Raw genomic sequence first — 18,661 nt, forward strand, 5'->3', positions numbered from 1 at the left:
TGCCAAGCACTGTTCTAAGCCCTATGTATTAACTGATTTAATTATTACGAAGCCCTATGAGGTTATGCGAAATAATAAGAAATAGATATATTGGTCTCTGCCCCCAATTCCTGACTCAGAGCTCCTGAAACTCTTATAAATTTCTAAGTGATAAAAACACTAGGAGCATTTTTGTTCTAATGAGGTGACTCTGGTGGGCTCCTGGAGGGATCTTGGAAGGGGGCCGATCACCAGACACACTAAGCGGTGATTAGAACTTATAGTAGAAGAAGAGAAGGGCCAGAGATGAGATTAATACCTGACTATGTCTACATGAGGAAGCCTCCATAAAAATCCCAATAGTAAGGGGTTCACGGGGCTTCCAGGTTGGAAGTCTACCTGTGTGCTGGGAAGGTGAAATACCCCAACTCCACAGGGACAGAAGTGTCTGGGCTTTGGACACACCCAGACCTTGAACTGTGTATATCTTCACTTGGCTGTTCACATGTATCCTCTACCATATACTTTCATCAACCAGTAAATATAGGTGTTTCCCTGAGTCCTGTGGGCCACTCTAACAAACAGTCAAATCCAAAGGGGAGGAAAGTCACGGGAACCTCCCGTTTGTAGCCAAGTGGCACAGAAGTCGTTGGTAACCAGAGGACCTGGTTGATTGGCATCTGAAATGGGGGCGTCATTCTCATGGGATCTGATGCTCTCTCCAGGTAGATAGTGTTAGAATTGCGTTAAATGGTAAGGACATTCAGCTAGTGTCACAGGATTGCTTGGCATAGGAATTCCCCCCCCCAATCTGGTGACTGTGTTAGAAGTGTGAATGTGTAGTAATGTGAGAGCAAAGAAAAAACACAAGTGTAAAGACTGAGGCTTTCCAGCAAAGGTAGGTGTTGTGATTTTTCTTTTACTGATGAATAAATGGCAAACTAAACAAATTAAATGACTTGCCCATGATCACACAGCTCTGAAGTTGCTCAGTAGGGCTTCAAGCCCGGGCAGTCAATTTTGGGTTCTAGACCCATGAAAAATGCTTCCAACTGAGTACCCAGGACCTTGCTTCCCACTCTCCACCTCCATAGGATAATGCCGGTATCATTTCAAACCCTCCAATTCCACATGGACATTGAACCTGAAGAGCACGCCGAGGTGACAAAGGCCCACAAGACTAACTTTTTCTTCTTTCCTCCCCCCGCTGCCCGCTCTGTCTTTCTCTTCCTCCTGATTCTCTCTTCTCCTCTCTCTGAAATATTTAAAATATGAAGGCATGCTCAGTGGAGACCATTTGATTATGAAATGTTTTGTTTCTTAACAAAAGATTTCATGTGTGCATATTTTAAATATTTATCTTCACCAGAGCTTAGTGTTCTATAAGTTTCTAATTATTGGCAACCCAAGGAGTGTAAAATAGTGTCTGGTTTGTTTTCATTTGTTTTTCCCTGATAATTAGGGAGACAAGGCATCATTTGGGTTAGTTTTTATGGAAATTATCTATTAATATCCTAGATTAGCTTTTCTATCTTTTTCTTCCTGACCCACAGGAATTCCTTATATATTTCAAAAGTGTTGAATCTGGCCTGCTTCTTTTCTACTCCTATAGAAATGGGCTAATTTTCCTCTGATCTGTCTTTGCTCAGATACGCCATCACAGAGGTTACAGACAGTCTCCTGAACACCAAATGGTTTTGACAACTCTAGTTGGATTCTGTATAACTCCCAAGACTTGGTCTGTCTCTGCAGCCACAATTTGAAGGCCCTACTAACAACGCTTAAGAGCAGAAAACCCCCTTTTTCAATAGCTCCAGTGAAAATCAAGGGGAGATCTCATTGGCTTCTGCTGTGTTCCAAACTTTAGGAACATGGATTTTCTGGACACAAGCAAAGGGGAAAGTGTAGAGGTTTGCTTTTTGTGGCTGTTCTTATTGCTACTGTTATTCTGTCTGCCCGTGTCTCTCTCTCTCTCTCTTTTTTTTTCTTCATGCAATTTTAACTCTAAATATGCTCCTCGTTCAGGAAGCTGAATATTCGAAAATTCAAATGTTAATCAAAACGGCAGGTAGAGAATGGGGATCGGTGTAACCTTCTTGATAAAAAGATTTGTATGAAGTTTCTTTTGAATAAAATGTACTCTTCATGTATTATAATTTCATGTTGAAATTTTAGACGTTCCTGAACCTATTTAAGCAAAGTGACATACCTATTCATTATTTTTCTATGCCAGTGGAATTTTAAACCAAAAAAAATTACTCTCCCCTCAGAGGCAGGGGTGACCCTTTTGTTAAATCAAGTTGTCAAGGGCAACCAATGTCCTGCTAGGTCTCGTCCTGCAGTAGCAGGGTGAGAAGCAAGGATTTGAGGCCTATTTTTGCCTCAATACCTTATTCTTTCTTTCTACATTTTTTTGTCAGTTGAAATATATACCTTTAAGATTACTTACTTATAATTATAAGCCGTTCATTGCATGAAGTCAAGCAAACAGAATGAAGTTTAAAAAGTACCTCAGAAGGTGATGAAAAAGCTGATGTGATGTCAAAATCTTTTCTTCTCATTTAAATAAAAAGTGAAGGTTGCTTTTTACACCCTGAGAATGTGATTGGCATTTGCGAAGTGATACCTTTATTATATGAGGCGTAATTCCTGTTACCGTTTATCATGACAGACCAATAATTACTCAGGGTTCCACCAACCTCTTTCTAGCTGTCACTCTGCAAAAGTGGCTTTGGATTCTAAGGCACTCAGCTCTTGGTGGCGAGGTAACACTCCAGTGAAGGGGAGGAAAAAAGTCCCTTCTCCTCTTCCCTCTGGGTTCTCTACCTGGGTTCCTGAGAAATTAGACAGAGGAAGAAGGGATTAGCAAGAAAAAATGTTGGTTTATTAGCTTGTGTTTCCCTTACACACAGGAGTGCCCAGGAGATGAGCACAGTAGCCCCCCCTTATTCACGGTTTCAGTTACCCACAGGCAACCCCAGTCTAAAAATATTAAAGGAAATTCTAGAAATAAATAATTTATGAGTTTTAAATTGTGCACCATTCTGTGTAGTGTGATGAAATGGGGGGAGCTCTGCCTTGTTGCCCAGGCTGTGACTTACCCCTTGGTCCAGCATCTCCACGTTGTATCTGCCACCCACCTGCTAGTCACTCAGTAGCCATGTCAGTTACTGGAGTGACTGTCCCTGTTTCATAGGTCTTGCACTCAAGTCACTCTTATTTTACCTAGTAATAGCCCCAGAACACAAGATGGCAGTGCTGGCAATTCAGATATGCCTAAGAGAAGCGGTAAAGTGCTTCCAGGTGAAAAGGTAAAAGTTCCTGATTAATAAGGAAACAGAATCATACGTTGAGGCTGTGAAGATCTATAGTAGGAACAAATCTTCTGTTGGTGACATGGTGAGGAAGAGCAGAGAGCAGCAGTGGAATTCCTGAGATGCGCTACATTTTTTTGCCCTTTGAAGCCCTTGTTATATGAGGACACATTGTTTCCAGAAAGGTCCTACCACTGGGCACTTCTGCAAGCGCTGCCTGAGAAACCCACCGCCTCCCATCCACACCAGCTCTCGGTGCTCTCATCCGAAAGAGGCATTTTTGCCAGTTTCATAAGAGGAGAAAATATCTCACTTACATCTTTGTGACTTTGAAAACAAAAAGACCTCAACTGTTTCGTATCTCTGGTGGGCAATTGTGTTTCTTTTTAATAAATATCCTGAGCTTTGGGTGTACTTTTAAATTAATTTTTAGCTAGTTGTAGTACAGCATTATATAGTCTGAACTGAGTGTGTTGGGGGAAGGAGATTTTTCCTTCTAGTCATTTGAATTTAAAAGAAAATCCTGGGTTTATAGAAAATCTCCTTATGGAAGAAATGTCATTGAAAAGTAACTAAATAGCATATTTGATTTAGGGTTGTTTTTTTTTGTTTTTGTTTTTGACTAAGGAGACTTCAATTCCAATACAGCTTTCTCTGATGCAGCAGGCAAACCAGAAAGATTGAAAAATGGCACTGGCTACAATTAACCGCGAGTTTTCTTACTTCCCTGGAAAGAGCTAAGTCACTGATAATTTAGTCCTTACAAACGGGCTATTCTCTGAGTCAGGGTGATAATTTGACGGAGACGGTTTGCTCGGTTCAGGGTATGAGGACATGTCACCATCTGCAGGAAACAGGCACCAGGAACTCCTTCCCAGTGGTGACAAGAGGAAGTGACACCATCGAAACGAGGCTTCAGAACATGCTGGTGATTACTGCTCATCATGCATTTATGTCTCACTGTCATCCTAATTAAATTTTCAAGCTTGGCCTGGTACCAGCATGATTTAAAAACACACATTGCTATTTTAGAGTCAGGCTGATATTGGGCAGCTTGTTGTTCAGTCTTGTTTTCCTGAGCAGAGTGGGCTTGGGCTTTATTTGTAGAGATCTGTGTGCTTCCAGCCCTTTCTACTTCAGCAGCTGGTAAGCTTGGCACTCATTGTTAACATCTGCACGGCAATTGCAGGGGACAGATGCTCACCAAGACAAGGAGTGGCCTCTGGCTGCTCTTGCCAGCTAGGATCCCGGGCTGTGTGGTTGGGAATAAAATACTCAAACCTGTTTGCCGCTGCCCTGGGCAGAAGGGCATCGCTCCAAGGAAAGGCTGAGTTTTATAGTGAATACACACTAAGAAATGAAAAAAGTTTCTTTAAGCAAGTAAATTATCTTAATGGGGGACCAGTAACATACAACATCGCTCCAACTGAGTTGGGTCTACAGCCATCCTGCACATGATTTTATCCCACAGGGGAATCCCGACAGATCTGTTATCTACACGTGTAAACACATGATCAGTGAGAGCTTCTTGCCAGGATATACGGTAACTGCCAGCTCTTGCTTTGATCATGGAAGAATTTATGATTTAGTGATTTTCAAAGGCATATAGGAAATACTCTTCTTTTTTTTTGAGGAGCAAAACTTCCTATTTCAAAGTTGCCTTTCAATTCAAACCATTTATAATTAATGTTCTTAAGATGTTCCCATGTGGATAAATACTCTTGAATGGCAATTTGGGCTTCTTTATACATTTCCCTGTTTAAATGAGTAAGACAGAAACCTTCTACTCAATTAAGTTTTCTTTTAAAAAAAAATGGAACAAGCAAAAAATAAAAAGATACATTCCAGGTAAAACTCGTTTTAATATTTGAGCTTTTCAAAGGTGAATAAGTATTCAGTCACCACCAGTTTGGGCTTCTGTGACTTTGGTAAAACCTCATGTGGTCCAGGGGTTCTGAAAGCTGGCCTGGGGAGGCACCCTCTCCCCGGCCGTTGTGCAGAGTCATGCCGCATCCTAGTTGACTGGACTTGCAGAACATGGTCAGTAAGTCCCTCTTTGCCAGCGATCTCCTGGCATCCTAGCAAAATCATTTAATTTTTCAGTTTCTTAGATTTGCCATGTTATGACAAAAGAGGTCATTGCAAACCTAAAACAATTACTTTTAGAAATGAGTACAATTGAGCCACGTTAAACACACCGGCTCATTATTACTATTTTAAAAAATATTCTTAGATTATCTTGAAGTAGTTTGGAAGAGTATGATCACCTAAACACTGAACACCCAAAAGGAGAGGAGGAGATTTGGGTGTCCTGTAAGGATGCTGAAATAGATGGGAAAACTTTATAAAGCTCATAGCAGACTTCAGGCAAGTGGACTGGTTAGCGTGGGAGGGGATCTGTGCCAAAATAGTGTAGTTTTCACTGGAATTTCACACCATTAATGTTCTGCCCTAAGAAGAGCTTCTCCTGGGAAGAAAAGATTTTAATCAGTTTAATTCCTTTTGAGTGTTTATTTTACATATTTTTACATAATTTAAGAAAGTCGAACTAGGACCAGTGTGAATGGTTTTAAATCTGGTGGAAGTGGGTATTGCAGGAACCAGCAAGAGACAGAGACTTGTTAAGAAACAGGAAAGGGTGGGGGCCTTCACTGGGGTCCTGAGAACCCAGGGACCTCACAAAACACTGACCCTGGGGAAGGGGTTAACCAGGGAGGGGGGGGACCCTGGGGATGAAGCTGGCTATAGCCATGGATCCAGCAATGGGGAGGTTTTCCCTTTGGACCACTAAGACATAACGTGGTACTGGAGCATTTCAAGAACTGAGCAAAAGTGTACTTGTAATTTAATTATCATTCATGGAGTAAGAAAGTCTTTGTTGTTCTAGATGTAGACTAGAGATTTCCATGGTGGAGGTGGAAGTTCTTTTTTTGGATGTAGGAGAGTTCTCTGAAAAATAAATTTGAGGAAAACAGATAATCTATTGAAGGAAAACAAATGATGGCATGTGTCATTACCTCGAAAAATGGGAGAACAGACGTATCGGGAGACCAGTATCCAGAGGCATCACACGCCTTTTCTTGTAACAACACTGAAGTCAGAAAAAAGAAAGGAGGTGGTAACTACCTAGTGATGAACCATTTACCAGACCAATTGTTAGAGGAGGGTGGAGGTGACACTCTGGAAGTGTCGGAGGACCTGCTGGGAGACACCACAATTTTGCATGAGTCTCATGTTAACCATGTCTCGTTTGCATAATGTCCCATTTTAACCAGACCTTTGGCTCTCAGATATTAAATTCTAGTGATGATTAACTTTTCCAGCAGGGGGTGCTATCCCCTTAAATTTTCTTTGCTGGACTAGAAAGGTCACTTCCAAGGCTTTCTGTCTCCCCAGACAAACAAAGACTAATGTTAAGTTCTCAAGTCACTGAGATCTCCAGGCCTGACACTGTCTGGATTGGGCATTGTCCCAGTGAGATGGGAGCAGTAGCTGCATCCCCACCTGCTCTGTTTTGTGCAACAGAGAGGGTCTACCCCAGGCAACTAGCTCTCAAGTGTCCGCCTTTGGCCACAAGAGGACAGGAGAAGATCATGCGAATAGGTTAGTAGAACTCCAGCACTGAACGGAAAGCCATCTCAGTATCTTCTGTCTACTAATGGAAAGTCAACACATTGTTTCCTTTATAGCAAAATGCTAAGGTTTTTATTATGTTTAGAGATTTTAAATGCTGCTTAGGGAAGATGGTCTTCAAACTTTAACTCATCAATCATAGTTTATCTTCAGACTGCAAAGTATATTTACTTTACAGTCTTATAACCTACGTCAGTCTTATAACCTAGTCAGTTAACCTGTTAATTAGCAGATAATTTTTTCAAACCCTTCCAGTTGGCCTCATATTCCTTCCTGTTTAGGTTCTTTGAGTGCATCAGTCTGCTCACCACAGGGATCCCCTGGGAGATTTGGTCAGTTTGCTCTGGCCTGTCCAGGCAGCCGTCCCTGCGAAAGCCAAGACTTGCAGGAAAGACACCACCACTGCAGTCTTGAGCTTGAGGTGACCACTCGCTCTAGGGACATGGCTGCCATGGCCCCAGGCACTGACTCATAACCCTATAACTCAGCAGATCCTCCTGGCCCAGGATTTGTAACCAAACAAAAATGGAGGTTTGGATGCCTGTTGCCACAAAAGCCAAACTCATGATGCAGAAGTTGGTGCAAAAGGAAGGAGGTTTTATTCAGTTGTTGCAGGACCTGGGAGAATGGCGGACTCCTGTCTCAAAAGCCATCTCCTCTTTCTCCATGAAAAAACCCAATCGTCCTCAGCAAGGCCAAGACAAAGACAGTATCCAGAGCTCCTGCTCCATCGTAAAGTACAGTCCTTTGGAGTCTGCAGGTGGCTGCTAAGCCATCTGAGTCTCTATCCAGGTGGCTCAGCTTGTTCCTGGCTGCTGTCCATTGCAGGATCCTAGGGCCACATGGTCATGTGCTCCCAGCTGAGAGAGCGCACGATTGCATGGGCAAGTGTATCACCAGGTGGGCGAGAGAGAGAGCTTCTTTGTTCCTCTGGAAGTATATTAGCTTTGGCTTGGGATGGACCAGGTGCTTTCTCAAAATAACCAGTCAACTTCCCAAACTTTTGTGCACTTTGGGTGGGTCCGCCTCCCAACAAATCTCTTCTTTCCCCAGGTTAGATTGACAGGCCTGTTTGGTCCAGAGCCTTTCCCTGCACCATTTTTATTCTACGGAACATGTGTCCGTCTTCCCCTGGTTCCACCCCAAATTTGGTTTGGGGCAAGGACTTTTTTCTATCCAATATCTTTCTAGCTTTTCATTTACTCTCTGTAAAAACCTCCCTCTGCTGCCATCTTGGCTGATGAGTCCACAGCGTTCTGACTGTTTTATGATAACAGTGGGGCTGTGACCCCAGCTCCAAAACCAGAACAACAGAATGGACCAGAGCTATCTGGACTTCCAGAGCCCAAACTCCCAAATTAGAACCACCCAGTCTCCACCACCCCCCAACCTCCACTGGAGCTGGAATGTGATTCAAGCTTAGTTTACTCTTCAAAACCCTTGAGGTTAAAATACAGTGGACGAAGGCTTGGACGAGCCCAACTCTAGTCCCGTGTGGCTCAAACCAGGCTCCACGCCAGGCCTCACTCATGAAGAAGCCTTTGCATGTTGGGATCTCTCTGGGAGTTTTAACAGAACCTTCTTAGCTTTTCTCCTTGTTTATTATTTTCCTCCAAAGCCATTTTTGCTCTCTCCTCTTGCTTCTTTCTGTCTGCCAGCCTTTCCTCCATTCTGGCTATAATAAAATATTCAAAAGACCCTTGACATGCTAAAACAGTAACTCTCAGCACTAGATAGAGGTTAGACTCTAGGATACTTTTAAAAATACAGAGCTGTACAGCCCTCTCCCAGCAGACTTACTGGATTAGACAGTGTTTGTAGACAGCTCGCCAGGCCTTTCTGGTGCACAGCCAGAGTTGAGAACTACTCAGGGAAGGAGTAGCTTCAAGAGGAACCTAATCCTTGGAAAAGGGAGGCTTAAATAGTAAGTCAATATAGTAAAGGAAAGATAACTCGATCAAGGAGAGGAAAGCTCGCAAAAGGGAGAATTGATCCTTTTCTCTCCACTGATACAAACTGACAGAGATTTATCTTTTTCTTTGATATTTTTCCTCTTTGATGCTTTTTTTGTTTTCTTCTCCTTCTCCTAGTTGGAGAAGAGGGGTGAATGACCATCAGGTTGAAGAAGACTGGGCTGGAAACAGCCAGGGAGACTCAGACATCATAGCAAGTCCTAACATTCCAGCTTGGCTCCGGGCAACCTAGCTGGTGGCTCAGGGACGCTTTTCAGCAGCATAGCATCTGTTCTCAGGGCCCTGGCAAGTATGGCCAAGTCATGGACATTCTCTGAAACTCTTACTCATTCCACTATTTCAAACTCTTTTGCCTTAATATCTGCCCTTTCCTGACATCCCCTCCTTTCAAAATGATCCCTCCCTTCCTTCTGCTACTTCCCAAAGAAAAACTAAGTCATTGAGACCCAATTACTGCCAAGACATAAGAACCTTAGTCTGATAGTTGCTCAGTAGTAATCTTTACCATCTAGGAGGTGCCATGGGTGTTGGTTACATGCAAATGTCCCCGAGCCTCAGCATCCGACCTAACTAGAGTGGTGCTGCTGTAGGAATGGCGAGAAGAAAGATCTAGGGAGTAAATATTAGCAATGAATTAGATGTAAGTTATGAGAAATAGGTAGATTTCAGGAGTAACTCCTGGATTTCTGACTTATATAACTGGAATAAATTAGTCCAGATTTTAGAGAAAAGTGCAATGGAATACATCTTAATCAGCCTTTATTACTCCTAAGCACCACGGGAGTTACAAAGATGAGTAAGTCTATGACTCAAGTCTAGAGAGTTCACCATACCCCAAAAAAGACAACATTTGGAAGGCTATAGCAAGTATTCCCGTGCATATATATATTCTATAAATTAAACAGTTAACAGAACACTCTAATTTTAGGTAGTTGTAAGTCAAAAGTGGGTAGAGACAGAATTAAGTTTTAGGATATGTGTGAGACACTTGTGTTGGTAATTGACCTTGGATGAGTAAGTGTTCCAAGCAAAATCACAGACCAAGTACAAATGCCCAGGGCAAACTTGACTAATTGGATGGAATGTTCAGTATTACGGAAGTTTTTTTTACCTAGATGTCAAACAGCTAAAATGCCATGGACTATTGGAAGGGCTGGATTTATTTCCAACTATGCCCCACAGAAAAATACTGTCCAATTTTGGCTTTATGAGGGAGGGGTTCATGAAGTCATGGACACTTTCTTACTGTGGGCCAAGGTCGCAACTTCCCATGCATCTCATGGTGCATGGCAAGGTCACTTGTTCTGTCCACTGAGACCCAGCTACTTTGACACACCTTCAGTTGTGTCTGAGGGAAACCAGTTTCTATTTGCTTTAATAGACTGCAAGGCCTTACCTGTGCACTTGCAGAAGAGCCACATTTTAACAAATTTAGAGGCTCACAGTTTTCTCATTGTCCAACTCACTTCCCTTCCATTCTGAGTGATAGTGAATTCCTGCTGAAACAAAGATGGAAGGCTAGATATTTTTTCATCCAAAGCCTTTAATATTATCTTATAGCTACTGTTATAATGAATGCAATAACTTGTCATTTAATTCCTTTGAGTCTCAGTGTTCTTGTCTGTAAAATGAAGGAGTATTACCTAATGTCACTACCAGTAATTCTGGGATTCTGTGCTTTCTACCTACTTCTTAATTACTCTAAACACTGTCTCTAGAATATACAATCTTGAGTTATTAAAAATTTTTAATTATCACCTAACAATTTCTGTTAAAATGTACTTTCATAAAGTCACAGAATAGTTAGAAAGTCAGAGAACTATGAATACTAGGCATAACATCGATTTATTGCCTTATTGTACTCCAAATTGATCAAAATAGTCAAATTGAATGTGTTTTAATATACATATTTTCTAGGTCTCTGCATAGACCCACTGAATCAGAATCTCCAGAAAAATAAAAGTAGGCATCTGCATTCTTCCTATGGTTAAGTACATGACATATGCATTCTATAAAACTATATCTTACTGTAAGCTGGTAGGAAGCTTGGAGATTTCAGTAGTGTTTATCTCTAAACTGTGTCTTTATTTCTGTGTCTGTGTTTGTTCACCTGTCACATCCTATTCTGAAATCTTCTCTCCCTTTATCTTAACGTCCTACCCATCAGTCTTAATTTTCATTAAGTCTTATCTCCTGGCTAAATCATAGCTCCTAACTGTGTGCCAGTTATTTGGTTAGGTATCACTGCAGGCAATTGTCATGGTGACCTTTATACAGCCGAGGACTCAGAAGCTTAGAGAAATGAGGCACCTAGTCTAACCATCACTCTGCAAGTGACAGACATGGGTCTGAACGTGCTGCTTCATCAGGTGACATTTATCTGTCACTGTCTACATAGCCCACTTTCCTTGCTCACTGCACAGTACAGCCCCCTTCTCCCTCATCAGAACATGCAGTCTGAGCCCCACAAATGAGCACTTATTTGTAGGTTTTGCTGCTCTTTCCCATGTGTCTGCTATCTGCTCAAGTAGACCTCAAATCTAGCAAAGTCAAGGGCCATTTTCTACAGGCCCACTAAGTAGTCTCAACTAATACTTGCCAATTGATTAGACATGGCAAACAGGTGTGAATCAAGAAATGTGCAAGATCATTTCCATGTTCATAGAGCAATAAAAAATAGCAGAAATAAAAATCTTAAACTCAGCTGCAGTCTTTGTTCTAGAAGTACATTTTTAAAAAACATATGGATCGCTCAACGGAAAGAAAACCATTTATTTCCCAAAGATCATATTTAAATTTGCAGAAAAGTTGGTTCATTCCCCTGGGATTATTATTCTCAATGGGATTGTGCTGATCCAGAAAATATAAAAATTTTTGTTTCATAAAATCTTTTCTGACTTAAATCAATTCCAGATGAAGAGAGCAATACAAGCCCCCTTACAGAGTTTGCACCCTGAGATGGAATATCCCTAATCTTTTAACGCAGAATTGGGGGGGTGGATTTGCTGATGTGGTCACAATTTTGAGTTGGGTCATTTTATAAAATGGGTGAAGTAAAGGGTGTTTTTCTTTGTTTTAGGAAAAAAACATTTTCAGTTATTAGTACTCATATTTGCTTCAGAGTATTTCTGGCTTCAACATTAGTAATTAAAGTTAAGTCTAGAGAAACATATTTAGATGGCCCTGACTAGAAGTAAATTCCGTTAGAGGGTATTAAAATTCTCCTAAGTGGAAATTAAAGACATTTGCTGGTGTAATTTGCCATTTAGCTAAGGCTAAAATATGATCATTGTAATTGTCTGCATTTGTCTTCTCCCACACTTTGGTATTTTTTCTAATTATTTTTGTATAAACAAAAATTTTTTTGGAAAAATTATAATATATATTATCAGGTTTTTTTCCCCAAGCATCTTCAGCATTTAAAATTATTCAGGAAACCTTCCGTTGTCCTTTGAGTACTTCCTGAGTCAGTGGGGAAAGCTAAGATGCTAAAATAGATTTTTTAAATTATTTTTTATGATTAAAAAAATTAGCAACTGGTGAGTTTCTTTGAATTTTTATGACAAATTGACAAAATATCAATTCTCCCAAGGGTAAAATTGCATTGTGAAATAATGTGGGATTTAAATATTATTAGTTTAATTGTAAAGAGTTGCAATTTTTAACTGTAAAATTAACAGTTTTATCATTTATTACTAGTGTCAGTAAACATATAGAAAAGAAAATAGTTTAGATTTCTTAAATTTTCATAGATCTTTGGTTTGGGCCTTATTTATTTATTTAAAGCTTTTATTTATTTATTTTTACAGAGAGAGAGGGAGGGAGAAAGGGAGAGAAACATCAGTGTGTGGTTGCCTGTCATGTGGCTCCCACTGGGGACCTGGCCTGCAACCCAGGCACATGCCCTGACTGGGAATTGAACCAACGACCCTTTGGTTCACAGACCACACTCAATCCACTGAGCTACACCAGCCAGGGCTGGTTTGGGGTTTAGAGATAATATGAAGTTGTAGAATTATTGCAAACATCTTACTTCAAATATAATGTAGGAAACTTTTCTTGCTCCTGTGGAATGGATGGAATATACTTAGTTAGAGCCCATTAATTTTTCAAAATGTTGTTCAGAAATTGCATTGAATTTCCCCAAAGCCCCATCACTGAGGTTCTGAACTTTCATCCTGTTGACACTGCCTAGTGCCAAAGGCTTCTTTGCTGGGTGCCACAATAGGGATGAAGACTCCAGGATGAGCTCTGATCCTTATTCGCTTTTGCACTGCTTTCTGGTTATAACTTATGCTTATTCTTTGAGTGCCTGTTGTATACATGTTGGCATGGCTCATGTTAGAGGCTCCAAAATATTTTGAAATGATGATCTTACAGAGAATTATTGGAGGGGCCCCCCCATTTTAATTCCATATATATTCAATTTGATAAAATAGGTAATGAAAAATCATCTTTGTCAGTTGACCCGGAGTATGTATGGGAGTAGTCACCCTAGCAGAAGATACACTTCTCGAGATAAAACTTCCCTTTTCTTTAGATCCCCTTGGGAAATGCCCTAGGGTTGGTCTGAGCACAGGGCAACAGAACTCCCTGGATACGTTTCTGATCAGGGAGGAATCTAAAGGTTGCTACTCACTTTACCCACCTGAGTTGGAGCTAAGTGCCTTTTTCAAAAATCATCCAAAGGACAATTGTATTACTATTAAGAGTAGTTGAAAGTACAGGCTATGTCTCTAAAGGCAATTCAAAAATATAGTTTCAAAAAATACTTCTGGTATGGCTGAGTACTTCTGGTACATGTTTGGAATGAAGACTTCTTTGAAAAAGACCTGGCCCATTTGGTGGTATGTTTGTTTTGAAACGAGTCATTATTTTGTACTAATACCCTTGCCTTTAATTTACTTTTATAGCACTTCCCAATTGAGATACACTTCTGTGAATAGCTTTGGAAACATTGTTTGATTTTTAAAAGCATCACATTGTGCCAACATTCTATGCTCTGCAATGTGAAACATGACCTTTAGCTTCTATCTTTCTTCAAAAGTCAAGTTCTCTAGATAGGCTACCATCCTACAAGTAGTGAGCAATCATTGTAAAAGCCCCTGGAAAAAATGAACTCAGAAAAGTGAGCACTTGATAGGTGTCTGAAAAATACTTTAATATGTCAAAATTAAGCTTGATAAACTAGAACTGAGACACATCATAGAGTTTAATTACTTCAAGGGCTCTTAGAGATCATCTCGTCACAATTCAGATTTTTAGATGAAAAAAAATTGATGCCTAAAAACTTACATGACTCTAATAAGAGCATAAAAGTGATTTTCAGTCCTCAGGACACCCTATGCCCCAACCCTGCAGCAAAACATCATGCTACCATCTAAACTGTGCCAACACTGTTCGTTACCCAGGACACCCATCACTGGAATAATAGTTGAATGTGTGCACCTACTTATCAACACTTTTATATTTCTTGAGCCACCTCTTCATATGTAATTTCTCATTCTTTACAAAAATTAATATATTTCACATTTAAACAATCTACAGATGCCTTGATTTTTATGCAGTGTGTACCCTGACCGTGTATTCCTGGTATTGCCTGTTCTATTAGTCAATTCAAAAGTTTCCTTTTGTATAATACTGTATTTTGCTGCATATAATGTGTACCCACATTGTTGGCTCAAACTTTCAGGAAAAAAATCCTTTGTTTTAATTTTTAAATTCCTTTATTTATTTATTTATATTTATAAAAAACCCAATTCTCATACTCCAGGCTGTTATTTTGCATATGGATATTGTTATTGCTTTCTAGAGTTATACATCTAATGCATAAGTATAAATAAAAGAATTAAAAATATCTCTGTAGATACAAAATTAGTACTACCCATGTATAAGGTGCATCCTTATTTTTCCCTCAAAAATTTGGTCAACAAAGCACACATTATACATGGCAAAATATGCATATATAGAGTGAGAATTTTTGTTCAAGGATTTTATATATGTAAAAGATTTTTTTTAGTGTCATCTCTTAAATGAGATGAACTCCTTTTTTATTCTTCATGTTTCAGAATGAGTGTCTTCATTGAGGAACTCTTCCCTGATCTCTCAGTCCAGGTGGGTTGTACCTGCTATGAAACTTCTGCACTGGACACTGGAAGAGTGAGGCACTCCTTAGCCTGGGTCAGGAGACCTTCCAGAAACTAAGAGCAGTTCTTCTATGCATGTGGGCTGAAGGTAGGATGAGAGTGATTTCTAAAGGGAGAAAAGAAATTTCTGTACCACAGCAGGGGGAATGAATGCTGGGCAAACAGAATCATTGATAACAAAAAGAATATTAATAGCTAACTTTTATGAGTGCTTTATGTGGATTTACTAATTTAAGGTGTCCACTAAACTGCTCCAAAAGTTGGTGTTGACTGAATAGATGAATGAAAACAAACTTTCACGCCTAAGGTTTATGTTTCATGTTTATGACACATTGGTATTATTATGATTATTACTATCATTATTATTATTATTATTCACTGCTAGGAACTTTGCAAACTACACTTCTATACAGCTGTAAGTTGTTAAAGATTTTTATTGCCACTTAAAAAAAAACAGTTTGAAAGGCTAACATCTCTGTAATCATCTCTCATGCATTATGTATTTAAAGAACGTTGTACAAGCCTTTGTTTGTGTCTTGCAATTTGCATGTCATTTCTGGCTTTTATTTTCCCGATTTTAGCCCAATTATCTGCTTTCTTCCTCTGTTCCTTTGGGTAAGCTAGCTAAGTTTCTTCTTGTAATTTTAATTTGGGTGTTCACCTAGTCGACTGAGCTTCTGAGCCTCTTTCCACTCCTTCCCTATTTATTTAATGTAAGGTAGCTCCTCACCCTCATCCTGACCCTTGGGGTTTCTCTGTTGTTTTCTTTTTCTTTTTCTTTTTCTTGAGGAAACATTCAGCTTTACTAGATGAATTTTCTGTTTAATATCTGGTCCAACAAGATTTTGCTATTTTACTAAGCCTACTAATCTCAGCTTTCAGTCTGTTATTAATTTCCCTATTTTAATTTCAGCCATATTTTCTTAAATATTCTGAGCTACCTGTTTTTCCTGAGTTTTAACTTTCTTCAAGGAAATTTAGCAATTTAAAAGTTCTTAAACTGACTGGGTTCTCGAAATCCCTGAGACGACACAAACATCTGTGTGATGTGTGCATGGACAAGTGTTCCAGTGGAAAGGGTGGTGGCTGTCCTCAGGGTTCAAGCCTATGACTCATGAGCATTTCAGAGTTGTGGTCCTCTCACCATAATGCTGCTGATCAGTGGAGAACTGACCTCTGGCTCCCCCACAAGAGAAAGGGCTATGGCTTTTCTTCATGATTGTCTTGACTTTTGTCTCAGTTTTATAGTATCTACACTGGTGAAAATATCATAGAAGGGAACTCAAACTGTCAGTGGCTTTCAGAAGGCAAGCATTTTCAGTCCCTTCCTGCACGTTGGCCAGACTGCTAGCAGTTAGATCCCTCCTCCTCTCTCATAATATACCCACACCACAGGCATCTTTAGTCCTGGCAATGCCTCAGGGATTGGGATCCTTTCCCAAGTTTAGACCCAGGAGGAAATCCCACAAAGTCTCTGTGTCATAGGGGTAAAACAGAGCTAATGTTTAAACACAACAGACTACTTGTACTAGTTTCTAGGATTAGAGGTGACATGGAGGATATTTTACAATCCCAGGGGTTCTTAGGTAGACAAAGGAGAGGTTAAAGGGTAAGGAACAGGATATAATGGACCCTCAGCAGTGAGATGTATGGACAGATTAACATGGGAGAGGCAGGAAGGACAGTTGCTGTGATTCTTCCCAGTAATCTCAGCTTTCCTCTGCGTTATTATTGCAGGGACAGTGATCTGCTAATATATACCTGTGTGTGTGTGTAGTGATGTTGGTAGGGATGTGATCTATATATATATATTGTTAGCTAGTATGATTGGGAAGGGCATCAAATATAATTTAATCTTTATTGATTAAATATTATGGAAACATATCCTTTAGGAAATGAGTCTTCTGCAATATTAATCATGCAGATATAACCACTGTTAACAGCGTGGAGTCTATTCTTCCAGATTCTCTATATGAATGTATTAAAATAAATGTAATGTGCATGTTCTGGCTGCAGCAAAAATGGTACCAGATGTAAGACCAGTGGAGCCATACTGGACCTTGTTTCAGCTACAGTGGTACTTGAGTTATGATGAAGAAAGAATTCAGAGCCAAGACCCCAACAATAAAAGAAAGTTTATTTAGAAAGTCATGAAAGTAGAAGAAGTGAGCTGTAGAAGAAATAGGCCCAAGAAACAAGTTACAGAGACAAAAGAAGGTCTGTTAGAGTTTAGGAGAGAGGCAAGGGACAGACACCTGTAGGAAGGGGGCGGGGAAAGGCATGGACATGTTCCATAGAGAGTGCGGCATTGGGTCCTTTATTCTAAGGGCGTTTAAGGGCAGGGATTTTTACAGGGGGGTGGGGTGCCAGGAAAGGATCTCAATAGCATATTCATCAGCTTTCCAAGTATGTCCTTTCAGGGTCATGGTCTCCACTAATTTGTTGGCACCAGGGCAGGGGGTCACTCGTCCTGAGGTCAGCCTTGGCATTGCTTGCTGGTTTTTCTGCTTTTCTGGGCCTGGAGATGAAACACAACTGAGGCCTAGATGTTATCCCTAGGGGTTAATGCTTAAGGGAGTGGTCATGCAAGGGCCTCTACGGGAATCTCATGAGGCTACTCCTCAATTCCTTGCTCTTCCTCCAAGGGGGTCTACCACGGGACTAGCAACATGCCAGGGGAGGAAGGTCAGGGGAGGGTCTGAACAGCCTGACCAGCAATATGCTAGGGGAGGAAAGGTTACCCTGGGGGGAGGTTCTTGTTTCCCCAGTTTTGCCTGTTGCTAGGTAACTGGGACTTTCCACACAGGTGACACTCTGTACCTGGCCTATCATCCTGCTTTGCTCTTGCTTATCTGAGTACCTACCATACGTGTACCCACGCACATATATTTTATACAGAAATGTGCTATACATAACTCTGTTCTGTAACTTGTTTATTCAGTACCATTATTTTAAAAATAAATCTTGAAAGCCGAATATGAGTATTGCCTGAAAATCGTACTGAAGAGCACTAGATCTGATTAGATCTCTAAAGAAACATCAGGGAGAAATTTAAAAGTTACTAATGACTAAGTTTGGAACCACTCATTAAAATCAATTATTTCATTTTTTAAAAAATAAAATGCAAGTATAGGGTTAGAGATATCTGAATTTGATGACTGCAGCAGTCACTAGCTGAAAACTGATGGAACATGATGTTGCTTAGGAACTGTGTTCCAGTTTCAAGGGGTTCTGTTTCTGTATTATTTTCAACTATTTATTAGGGTTCAAATTAAAGCAGAAATTATTAGATAGGGTCAAGTCAATGTTAGATTAAAAACCAAAATTTTAACAGGTCTCACTGTACATGCTTAATATTTTGCTCTTCTTGCCCTTGAAATGGATCCCTCAAAACTGGTTGTGATTACTAAAATATTCACATTCTATGATATTACTCTAATAGGGAATTAGACTGGGGGCATCAAGGGCAAAGGCTGTGGCCACATGGGTAGTAGAAATCGAAGAACTGAAATCTCCATCTCCTGTCTCCCAGCCAAGCTCTCCTTTTGGTAAAACATTTATTATTTTGAAATACAGACAAAAGGATTGCAAAAATATCTCAGAGAGGGCTTATGTA

This window comes from Artibeus jamaicensis, unplaced genomic scaffold (genome assembly GCF_021234435.1).
Source record: "Artibeus jamaicensis isolate MK-2021 breed Jamaican fruit bat unplaced genomic scaffold, CSHL_Jam_final contig_1015, whole genome shotgun sequence".
In the NCBI taxonomy this organism is placed as follows: domain Eukaryota; kingdom Metazoa; phylum Chordata; class Mammalia; order Chiroptera; family Phyllostomidae; genus Artibeus; species Artibeus jamaicensis.